Source organism: Oncorhynchus kisutch, linkage group LG14, assembly GCF_002021735.2.
Source record: "Oncorhynchus kisutch isolate 150728-3 linkage group LG14, Okis_V2, whole genome shotgun sequence".
Taxonomy (NCBI): Eukaryota; Metazoa; Chordata; class Actinopteri; order Salmoniformes; family Salmonidae; genus Oncorhynchus; species Oncorhynchus kisutch.
Genome location: NC_034187.2, coordinates 34,455,757 through 34,468,126, shown reverse-complemented (window position 1 = coordinate 34,468,126; position 12,370 = coordinate 34,455,757). Strand labels below are relative to the sequence as shown.

At 41.3% G+C, this 12,370-nt stretch overlaps 1 protein-coding gene across 6 annotated transcripts in view; it reads right to left on the bottom strand.

The window, feature by feature from the left end:
* The window catches only part of LOC109904515 (myelin transcription factor 1-like protein), a 135,922-nt gene extending 132,234 nt beyond the window's left edge, over positions 1 to 3,688 (bottom strand). For 3 of the 6 annotated variants that reach the window (XM_031788291.1, XM_031788294.1, XM_031788293.1), the window contains exon 1: positions 3,269 to 3,687. The gene's annotated coding sequence lies outside the window, so the exon portion shown is untranslated. Of the gene's footprint in view, positions 1 to 2,686 lie in introns of all 6 variants that reach the window. The other 3 variants (XM_031788295.1, XM_031788296.1, XM_031788292.1) reach the window with 2 other exon arrangements.
* Positions 3,689 to 12,370: the final 8,682 nt, after the last annotated feature.

Sequence of the window (12,370 nt, the reverse complement as noted above, 5' to 3'; positions counted from 1 at the left end):
GGTTGAAAAACGAGCTTTAAGGACTCCAACCTAAGTATATGTAAACTTCCGACTTCAACTGTACATTCAGCAGTGACTGAAGAAGTTGAACTAATGCTTTCTTTTGTTTGATTAGCCTAAGTGTATGTTATCTTCCGACTTCAACTGTACATATATGACATTTGTAATGTCTTTAGTCTTTTGGAACTTCTGTGAGTGTAATGTTTACTGTTAATTTGTATTGTTTATTTCACTTTTGTATATTATCTACTTCACTTGCTTTGGCAACGTTAACATATGTTTCCCATGTCAATAAAGCCCCTTGAATTTAATTTAATTGGATAAAGGGAGGGGGTTCCCGGGGAAATGGTTACACTGAGAGCCAGGGAGCGTGCTATCCCTCTATAATTTAATCACATTTGGCTGTCTCACTGTCCTCATCCTGCACAGCAAAGCACGTTAGGCACCGCAGTGAGACATACAGTCTCTCTCTTTCTCTCTCTCTCTCTCTCTCTCTCTCTCTCTCTCTCTCTCGCGCTCTCTCTCTCTCTCTCTCTCTCTCTCTCTCTCTCTCTCTCTCTCTCTCTCTCTCTCTCTCTCTCTCTCTCTCTCTCTCTCTCTCTCTCTCTCTCTCGTACAGGGTTGGGCAGTAACAGATTACACATTGTAATTAGATTACACTAACTTTTGAAAAATGAGATGATTACTTCTTGGATTACTTTTAAATTCAGAATGGATGTTTGTGAAAAAAATACATTTATGTCACCTTTCTGTTTCCCCAATGACATTCAATTCAGCGTTGAAAAAACATGCACGTTTAAGTTTGTTCCACCTGAGCGAATCTGACCACAAGTCAGAGATCACTATGACGACACACCGCGTGTTTAAAGGATCCTTCTTTCTTCCTCTAATGCCTCTTAAAGGGAAAGTAAATAAAAAGAACTACGTAAAGTTAATCCAAATACGTTAATGAGTTTGGGTCATCAAAAAGTTGCGTTACTGATTACAATATTGGACAGGCACTGTAACTAGTAACTGTAAGAGATTACATCTATGAAGAACCCTACCCACCCCTGCACACAAACCAACACACTGAACACGGTCTCATGATAAGCAATACCTTTCCTTTCTCATCCAGTAACCTGCAAATTCTCCAGAACATCCTTTCAACATGCAGCAGGTCTCCTCACAGTTCTATAAAAGACTGTCGCTAAGTACTGATGGTGTGTACAGTATGTACAGAGTATTGTGGTTCTACACGCCTAACGTAACCACAAGGCTTTAAGAAAATGCAAATGATCAAAACAAATATTTCTGTAAAAATCAAATGTGAATAATAATCCAGCAATGACAAGAAAACACTACTTTTCTCTGGAACCCATTAGATTCCCATTTCTACATTTACAGACATTTGTAGACATAATTATCACTTTCCTCATTATTCAAAAACAAAAGGCAATTGTTGTTAGAACATCCGTCAAACAAAAAGAAGGTCTGTTAAGGTCTGTTTTCTTCACCCTGATAAACAGATTGCAGTGCTTCAGCCTTCTGCTCTGTGCCATGGTGGAGATCACCAGCCCAGACTATACATCAGCATGTTGTTTTCCCACATGCGAGCCAGAGAAGGTGTGTAGGAGGAATTGAGCCCAAAAGGACAGGAACGTATGTGTGAACAGTCTGGTGTGTGTGTGTGTGTGTGTGTGTGTGTGTGTGTGTGTGTGTGTGTGTGTGTGTGTGTGTGTGTGTGTGTGTGTGTGTGTGTGTGTGTGTGTGTGTGTGTGTGTGTGTGTGTGTGTGTGTGTGTGTGTGTGTGTGTGTGTGTGTGTGTGCCTGTGTGTGTGCCTGTGTGTGTCTGTGAATGTGTGTGTGTGACTTCATGAGCCCGGACAGTTGTGGCTAAGTCACGAGAACAGGAACTTCTTGCCAGTGTGCGTTTATATGCTAATTAACAGTATTGTGCATTTAAATATAATAATGTAATACATCATATGTCATTTTATGAAGATTTCTAACAACAAGACAACACACTGATTTTGCCAAAATAAAAATAGCATAATAAAAAAAGACTGGAGTTAAAGTACGGAAAGCTTTGTACCACCAAAACAACTTATTCCCATAAACTGCATAATGTTGAGGGACAACCCATTCATTACAAGCAGAGCGTATGTCTCCCATTTTTTATTATTAGTTAGCCATTTGTGTGGATTCAAAACAATGCAACACTTTGCCTCTGAAATGTAATATTTCCTTTCAAGCTTAGCTGTATGCTATAGAATTATAATATAGAGCAGTCAAAAAGCAAAATAATATCTGCAACAAAATAAAAAGTGAATATCAACTATATCAAAATCCAGCCAAAAGTTTAAAATATCCAAATGCAGTGCAACACTGTACTTGCCATTCAATCAAACAACTTAGCTAAACAAAGCTTGGCATCATGGCTTCCAAACTAAAGCACATTATACAGAGAGTACACATATTTCTATAAATATTCAAAATATCTATAAAATATCTGTAATACCTGAAACTCAAGCATTTCAAGGAAGGGGATTATTTAATATTGCATAGTTCACTATCCTACCTAACAAATATCCTCCTCTCAATTTTATAGCTATAACTTTCTTTTGACAATTTACTCCTATCAAACTCACTTAACATTGACAGAAGCCGAAGTGCTCACAAGAAGAAGGAAAGTAGAGTAACCCACCAGTCTCAAAATGCAGTCTTCTCTCAAACTTTTTTATGCTCCAGTAAGTCTGTCCTCCTTTCTTTCTCTCTCTCTACTTCTCTTTTTCTCTCACTCGTTCTTTTCCCCTCATACACTCACAGTGCTCCCTACAAACTTCTCCTCTCCTCCTGTATGCAAATCATTTTTATGACTTGAGAGTCGGCTGGAGACGAGGGAACAAGGGAGAGAGAGAGGAGAGGGAAGAGACCGAGCAAGGGAGAGGGAAGGAGGAGAGGAGATAAATGGTTGAAGGCAGACGACCAATGGGCCTGGAGATTAATGGAAAAAAAAGGAATGAGGGCAGCACCAATGAGGCAAAGCGAAGGGGCGAGAAAGAGATGGAGGGAGGAGAGGCAGGGAAGGAAACGATGGTGAGAGAGTGCACAGCCGAGAGGAGAGACAGCGGAAGAAAGAGTGGAGTGGCAGACAGAGAGAGAGAGAGAGGGGAGAAGAGAAGCAAAGGACATGCATGGCAGGGGCTAGCTACCCCACTGTGACGGAGGGACTGCAGCAAAGGAGAGAACAGAAGAGAAGGGAGAGAAGGAGAAGTGTGTGGCTTACCGTAGTGGTACTGGCATCCTCAGACAGCCACGCAGACAGACTCCTCACCCTGTGAGACTCACACGGCACAGCACACCGTACCGAGATTGATGAATACCAAAAACATCAAAGAAGAACGCCAAGCCGCCTGGTACCCTAAAGCAAGTGTGCGTCTGTGAGTGTATGTATGTGTGAGAGCGTGTGCTTGCTGGGAAGAGAAAGAAAGGGTTGAGGAAGACTAAAAATACTGTCACTTCTCTCTGTTCCAGACTGAATTTGTTCTCTCGCTCTCGCTCTCTGTATATGTATGTATATGAGTAGAACATGTATCCCTGTTTCTCTACCTCTCCCACAATCTAGCTCTACTGCTCTCTCTCTCTCTTTCTCTTTCTGCCTCTCTCTCGCTCCTACAACTATTCAGGATTGCAGACTGTCTGCTCCCAGCGTCAGTTCTTCCCACGGGCCCTGGGTCTCAGGAGGGAGGGAGGGAGGGAGGGGGGGACAAGTCTGTGGTTCAGCTGTAAGGGGAACCTTGAGCAGTAAGATGGTAGAATATAGAGGAAGGCTGCTGAATTGTAGTTCGCACAGTTAATTAAGGCTGTTTTCCAGGCTGGGCTTTAAAATTAACTATGTTGAGCAGCAGCATGGTGGAGGAGACAAGATAAATCACTTGGGAAGCAGGCTAGCCTTGTTCTCAGCCAACACAGGGAGTCAGGAGAACCTATTGGCCCAAACCTAGGACATATTTACAGTATAATCATGTCCTGTCATAGAGTGTTGACATTCATAGCCACTCTTGTGTGAATGAAAAGTGAATAACAGTACATGAATTTTCATATTTACCCAGATATGCAAATGAAGGTATGCTAATTTGGTCCCTGAGACATCACCATAATTAGATTAGAAATTAGATTCATTTCATACCGGCAGAAGTGCTAATTCGACTGGTGAGTTTGAATGAATTGCCAAAGTAGCTATTAGTAAAAAGGATTCTTAAAGGGTTCTTCGGCTGTCCCCATAGGAGAACCCTTTATGGTTCCAGGTAGAACCCTTTTCGCTTCCAGGCAGAACTCCTTTGGGCTCCATGTAAGACCCTCTGTGGAAAGGGATCTACATGGATCTCAAAAGGGTTCTACCTGGAACCAAAATGGATTCTTCAAAGGGTCCTCCTATGGGGACAGCCGAAGAACCCTTTTAGGTTCAAAGCACCTTTTTTTCTAAGAGTATAGCTTGGGACAACAACAGATTGGTAATACCACGAGAGAACGTAGGCTGGATATTATTCCATTCATTTTTTTTACACCAATCTTTACATTGTTCATATTCAAAAGAATAGTTTTAGGAAAATACACGAGGACAAGAGAAAATAAAAAAAAATACTAAATATTTTGCTCTTTGAGTATAGCCTATCTACAGTATGATAGATTAATCTAATATTCTGTTTTGATCACCAAAATAACAATTAACAAATCATACATTTAGTAGAATCAACAAGCAGAGAGCTTTCTTTAGTAATGCTGCCAGACTAGCAGTGAGTGACTAGGCATGATAAGTACTCCAGTGGATTGGGACATGGGAGCCCTGAGGGGACTCAGTATTATCATTTCAAATTCGTATTTGGGTATGTTAATGCCAATCAAGCACAATTAATTTACTTTGCAGTCAGGGGTCATAAACAAATAAACAAAAATGTAAAATAATGTGTGTTTTAAAAATAACAATATATTTGACTGAAATAATAAGAAAATCATCAGATCAAATCATGAATGTTTAAATGAATTTATAAAGCAACCAACAGCTTTATATTTCCAACCCCTTCCGTGCGCTGGAGGCTAGTGAAAGCTTCAAATTGAGGACAGTTAACCAGCATCTCGTCATTGAGTTGTAGGTTATAATTGGTAGATTGTGTGCTTTGCTGTCATATAAGGAGATCTTTCTCCTAGTGACCCGTGCATTTCAGTATTCCCGGGTACTGTAGGCTGTACAGTAGGTCCCTCTCACGTCGCAGTAAGTCCCTCTCACCAGAGACAGGAGGCGGCGGCAATTGGCGGCAGACAGCTCCAGGTGCTGAAAAGGACAGAAGGGAATACGAGGGTGAAACCTGCGGCAAATCACCACGTCAAACTCAAGCCGTGGAATGATGGGAAGAGGAGGACGAGAAAGAAATAGCGGACAGCACACACACGAGAGGCGGGATAGAGCTGGAGACTTGAGCGGGTGAGACGAGTGGAGTAACAGTCAAACCCCGAGCCAGTAGATTTCACGCGCACAAAGGCAGCTGGACTCAAATCCCTCCCGTAATCACGTTAATGAGATTAATCAGCAAATTAGCAGCAGTCAAATGTCAGAACGGGCCGTGGAAAGCCGACGAGAGAGTAATTAACGGAGCCCAGTGACGGCGAAAGCGCCTCCATCAGAAAAGAAGTGGCGGATATCCCCTAATTCTTACTCTAACGGGACAGAGTGGGTGTTGTGTAAGGCTAGACGAAGTAGCCCAATTAATCCCCTCAAAAGTAGGTCAAGTTGTGAACAGCACACCTAGCCTCCAAAAAAACAGTTCAATAAATGAAAATAAAACCCCAAACCGGAAATAACCCCAGTGATATATTAATATTGCAGTTCCCTAAAGGGCATGGTCAGTGGCGTAGCCCAGTTAAGCGGGACTCTGCAAGGTCAATGCTGTTTTTAGAGCTCAGGGATTCTTGAAAGAAGGGAAAGTCTCAAATAGTTGTCTTAATATTATCAACATTTGAAATATATGTTTTGATAGATCGAAGTATCAGTCAAGGAACAACCTCCCCAAAAACATTTTGTCATGAGGTGCAACTAACTGGATTTAGGTAAACTCCATCAGACACCATAAAAGGCATTTTATTTTTTACAGTTATTGTCCAACAAGTGTTTAAAAACCTTGGTTGTTATATTATTCAAATACGTAATACAAATCTTCAAACATATCAATTTTTTTGTTTTGTTCTGTATCACTATTAAATACTCCAGGGCTAATTTCGTTAGTATTTTGGCATGTTTTCTAGATTTAGAACATAAAACATTTATAATGCAAACCTTATCACTCAGATATAGCACAGCAAATACTCAACTTGTATGAAAGCATATGTTGCAGAACAGTGATTACAGTATTTGTTCACAATATTGACCAAAATAACGATTTTAGGGGGGTCACCCATCAATTACGGAGTTCCTACTGTAAACAGACAGATTTTTCCCTCTAAAAATGCAATTAAATGTAGCATACAGTACAAGGCAAAAGTTTGAACACACCTACTTATTCAAGGGTTTTTCTTTATGTTTACTATTTTCTATATTGTAGAATAATAGTGAAGACATCAACACTATGAAATAACACATATGGAATCATGTAGTAACCAAAAAAGTGTATTTTACATTTGAGATTCTTCAAAGTAGACACCCTTTGCCTTGATGACAGCTTTGCACACTTTGGCATTCTCTCAACCAGCTTCATGAGGTAGTCACCTGGAATGCATTTCAATTAACAGGTGTGCCTAGTTAAAAGTTAATTTGTGGAATTTATTTCCTTCTTAATGCATTTGGGCCAATCAGTTGTGTTGTGACATGGAAGGGGTGGGAAAAGACCAAGTCTCTATTATGGTGAGAACAGCTCAAATAAGCAAAGATAAATGAAGGTCATTCAATCTGGAACATTTCAAGAACTTTGAAAGTTTCTTCAAGTGCAGTCAAAACCACCAAGAACTATGATGTAACTGGCTCTCATGAGGCCCGCCACAGGAAAGTTCAAGTAAAAGATACATCTCAACATCAACTGTTCAGAGGAGACTGCGTGAATCAGGCCTTCATGGTTGAATTGCTGCAAAGAAACCACTACTAAAGGACACCAATAATAAGAAGAGACTTGCTTGGGTCAAGAAATACGTGCAATGGACATTAGACCGCTAAAATCTGTCCTTTGGTCTGATGAGTCCAAATGACCCAAAACATACTTCCAGGCTGTGTAAGTGCTATTTGATCAAGAAGGAGAGTGATGGAGTGCTGCATCAGATGACCTGGCCTCCACAATCACCCGACCTGAACCCATTTGAGGTGGTTTTGGATGAGTTGGACTGCAGGGCGAAGGATAAACAGCCAACAAGAGATCTGCATATGTGGGAACTCCTTCAAGACTGTTGGAAAAGCATTCCTCATGAAGCTGGTTGAGAGGAGGCCGAAGTGTGCAAAGCTGTTATCAAGGCAAAGGGTGGCTACTTTGAAGAATCTCAAATATAAAATATATTTTGACTTGTTTACACTTTTTTGGTTACTCATGATTCCATATGTGTTATTTCATAGTTTTGATATCTTCACTATTATTCTACAATGTAGAAAATAGCAAACAATTAAGAAAAACTATTGAATGAGTAGGTGTGTATAAACTTTTGACCGGTACTGTCAATGAAACATGGTGAAGCTGTCACGTCCTAACCTTAATTCCTTTTTTATGTCTATATTTCAGTTTGGTCAGGGTGTGAGTTGGGGTGGGCATTCTATGTGTTGTTCTATGTTTTTGTATTTCTGTGTTTGGCCTGGTATGGTTCCCAATCAGAGGCAGCTGTTTTTCGTTGTCTCTGATTGAGAACCATACTTAGGCAGCCTGTTTTCCCACTATGATTTGTGGGTCGTTGTTTCCTGCTTTGTGTTTTTGTCACCTAATCGAACTGTTTTGGTTTTGTCGTGGTTTCTCCTTTGTTATTTTTGTGTTCAGTTTAATAAATTATAACATAAACACTTACCACGCTGCGCATTGGTCCTATCCTTCATACTCCTCCTCAGAAGAGGAGGAAAACCTTTACAAAAGCCCCAAAATTGCCCTCGCTAGAAGCCTGTGTTTCAGACATAAGGAAGTGGATGGCTGCAAACGTTCTACTTTTAAACTCGGACAAAACAGAGAGGCTTGTTCTAGGTCCCAAGAAACAAAGAGATCTTCTGTTGAATCTGACAATTAATCTTAATGGTTGTACAGTCGTCTCAAATAAAACTGTGAAGGACCTCGGTGTTACTCTGGACCCTGATCTCTCTTTTGACAAACATATCAAGACTGTTTCAAGGACAGCTTTTTTCCATCTACGTAACACTGCAAAAATGAGAAACTTTCTGTCCAAAAATGATGCAGAAAAATGAATCCATGCTTTTATTACTTCTAGGTTAGACTACTGCAATGCTCTACTTTCCGGCTACCCGGACAAAGCACTAAATAAACTTCAGTTAAACTTCAAAATATTTGATCATATTAGTGCTAGCCTCCCTACAATGGCTTCCTGTTAAGGCAAGGGCTGATTTCAAGGTTTTACTGCTAACCTACAAAGCATTACATGGGCTTGCTCGTACCTATCTTTACGATTTGGTCCTGCCGTATATACCTAAACGTATGCTACGGTCACAAGACGCAGGCCTCCTAATTGTCCCTAGAATTTCTAATCAAACAGCTGGAGGCAGGGCTTTCTCCTATAGAGCTCCATTTTTATGGAATGCTCTGCTACCCATGTGAGAGATGCAGACTCAGTCTCAACCTTTAAGTCTTTACTGAAGACTCATCTCTTCAGTGGGTCATATGATTGAGTGTAGTCTGGCCCAGGAGTGTGAAGGTGAACTGAAAGGCTCTGGAGCAACGAACCACCCTTGCTGTCTCTGCCTGGCCGGTTCCTCTCTCTCCACTGGGATTCTCTGCCTCTAACCCTATTACAGAGGCTGAGTCATGGCTTACTGGTGCTCTTTCATGCCGTCCCTAGGAGGGGTGCGTCACTTGAGTGGGTTGAGTCACTGATGTGATCTTCCTGTCTGGGTTGGCGCCCCCCCTTGGGGTGGGGTTATATCCTTCCTGTTTGGCCCTGTCCGGGTGTATCATCGGATGAGGCCACAGTGTCTCCTGATCCCTCCTGTCTCAGCCACCAGTATTTATGCTGCAGTAGTTTATGTGCCGGGGGGCTAGGGTCAGTTTGTTATATCTGGACTACTTCTCCTGTCTTATCCGGTGTCCTGTGTGAATTTAAGTATGCTCTCTCTAATTCTCTCTTTCTTTCTCTCTCTCTCTCTCTCTCTCTCTCTCTCTCTCTCGGAGGACCTGAGCACTAGGACCATGCCTCAGGACTACCTGGCATGATGACTCCTTGCTGTCCCCAGTCCACCTGGCCGTGCTGCTGGTCCAGTTTCAACTGTTCTGCCTGCGGCTATGGAACCCTGACCTGTTCACCAGACATGCTACCTGTCCCAGACCTGCTGTTTTCAACTCTCTAGAGACAGCAGGAGCGGTAGAGATACTCTTAATGATCGGCTATGAAAAGCCAACTGACATTTACTCCTGAGGTGCTGACCTGCTGCACCCTCGACAACTACTGTGATTATTATTATTTGACCATGCTGGTCATTTATGAACATTTGAACATCTTGGCCATGTTCTGTTATAATCTCCACCCCTCATAGCTCCACATAAGAGGACTGGCCACCCCTCATAGCCTGGGTCCTCTCTAGGTTTCTTCCTAGGTTTTGGCCTTTCTAGGGAGTTTTTCCTAGCACAGTGCTTATTCACCTGCATTGCTTGCTGTTTGGGGTTTTAGGCTGGGTTTCTGTTCAGCATTTTGAGATATCAGCTGATGTAAGAAGGGCTATATAAATACATTTGATTTGATTTGATTACTGTATTTCAACCAGAGTGCTGTCAACTTTGTTCCTAGGGCAACTCTGCCCTGGGGATAGAAGGAATATGTTTGGCTTGCTCAAAGGTCAATTGTTGGATTTGCCAGATTCAGTTATCGCATTCGCAGCACTATTGCTTGCTACTACGAACCTAACAACGGGTAAGCTACTTAATGTTACTTTTACAAATACTTATTTTTAGGTAGCAACCACCTTACAGTGCTAAATATGCCCTGACTTATACAACAATAATAACAACCAGTGTCAAACAACAGTAGCAATAGCTAGCTGACGTTAGCAAGCTAGGTGGGTCGTCAATCTATGTAGCTAACTCACTAGCTTGCTAGATAACTATCTGTTAGTCAGGGCAGCTTGCAACATCAGTAAGAAGCTTGTTTTTTTGTGACAGATAATCATACAGCTTGCTACCTAGCTTGCTGTGTAACGTTAGTTCATAGCTAGCTGGATGGGTCGTCAATCCATGTAGCTAGCTAGCTATTTTAGGTATCTATGTTAGCTAGCTAGTGAGTTACTAACTGACTACCTAGCTAGATAACTAGATGTTAGCCAGGGCAGCTTGCAACATCAGTAAGAAGCTTGCTGTGAAACATTAGTTTTTGCAACTAGTAAGCCAGCTAGCTTGATGCAAAGTCTTCGAACAACAGTTGAACAGTTCTGCATAGCTACATCAAAATTCAGTCTTTCCGCTATAGTAGTTTAGCTGTGGCGCTAAATTGCTGTTGCCACTCCCATAAATATGATTTTATAAAAATTGGGGGGAGGGAAAACGATCCCTCAATCGACATCGAAATTATTAAAACCAAATCGAAACTGTGTTGAAATTGACGCCTTATAAAACCTAACGGGTGCTCACATTTATCTTGGGACAGTCTTTATTCATAGTGTAGTTATAGCAGATGGTGTCTTCTATTCAGTATATATCAGCCTCAAGATCAGCATTATCTCATTGATTGAAGTGTGCATAAGTGAGGCCAACAAAGTTTATTGAGTTCTACCATCTGTCTCATCTTGTCAAACCAGCAGTAAAATGGCAAAATGCCTATAATATTATACAGTTGAAGTCAGAAGTTTACATACACCTTAGCCAAATACAGTTTTTCACAATTCCTGACATTTACTCCTAAAACTTCCCTGTCTTATGTCAATTAGGATCACCACTTTATTTTAAGAATGTGAAATGTCAGAATAATAGTAGGGAGAAGGATTTATTTCAGCTTTTATGTCTTTCATCACATTCCCAGTGGGTCAGAAGTTTATATACACTCAATTAGTCTTTGGTAGCATTGCCTTTAAATTGTTTAACTTTGGTCTAACATTTCAAGGTAGCCTTCCACAAGCTTCCCACAATAAGTTGGGTGAATTTTGTCCCATTCCTTCTGACAGAGCTATTGCAACTGAGTCAGGTTTGTAGGCTTCCTTGCTCGCACATGCTTTTTCAGTTCTGCCCACACATTTTCTACGAGATTGAGGTCAGGGCTTTGTGATGGCCACTCCAATACCTTGACTTTGTTGTCCTTAAGCCATTTTGCCACAACTTTGGAAGTATACTTGGGGTCATTGTCCATTTGGGATACCCATTTGTGACCAATATTTAACTTCCTGACTGATGTCTTGAGATGTTGCTTCAATATATCCACATAATTTTCCTCCTCAAGATGCCATCTATTTTGTGAAGTGCACCAGTCCCTCCTGCAGCAAAGCACCCCCACAACATGATGCTGCCACCCCCGTGCTTCACGGTTAGGATGGTGTTCTTCAGCTTGCAAGCTTCCCCCTTTTTCCTCCAAACATAACGATGGTCATTATGGCCAAACAGTTCTATGTCTGTATCATCAGACCAGAGGACATTTCTCCAAAAAGTATGATCTTTGTCCCCATGTGCAGTTGCAAACGGTAGTCTGGCTTTTTTATGGCCGTTTTGGAGCAGTGGCTTCTTCCTTGCTGAGCGGCCTTTCAGGTTATGTCGATATACGACCTGTTTTACTGTGGATATAGATGCTTTTGTAGGTACAGGTACACTTCCAATTGACGTCAATTAACCTATCAGAAGCTTCTAAAGCCATGACATAATTTTCTGGAATTTTCCAAGCTGTTTAAGTTCACAGTCAACTTAGTATATGTAATCTTCTGACCCACTGGAATTGTGATAGAGTGAATTATAAGTGAAATTGTTAAGGTTTTCTTCCGGTGAAGGAGAGGCGGACCAAAATGCAGCGTGGTTATTTCGATACATGTTTAATAAAAGATAAACACAAACAATACAAAACAATAAAGGTAACGTGAAAACCTAAACAGCCTTATCTGGTGCAAACAAACACTGAGACAGGAACAATCACCCACAAAACACTCAAAGAATATGGCTGCCTAAATATGGATCCCAATCAGAGACAACGATAAACACCTGCCTCTGATTGAGAACCACTCCAGGCAACCATA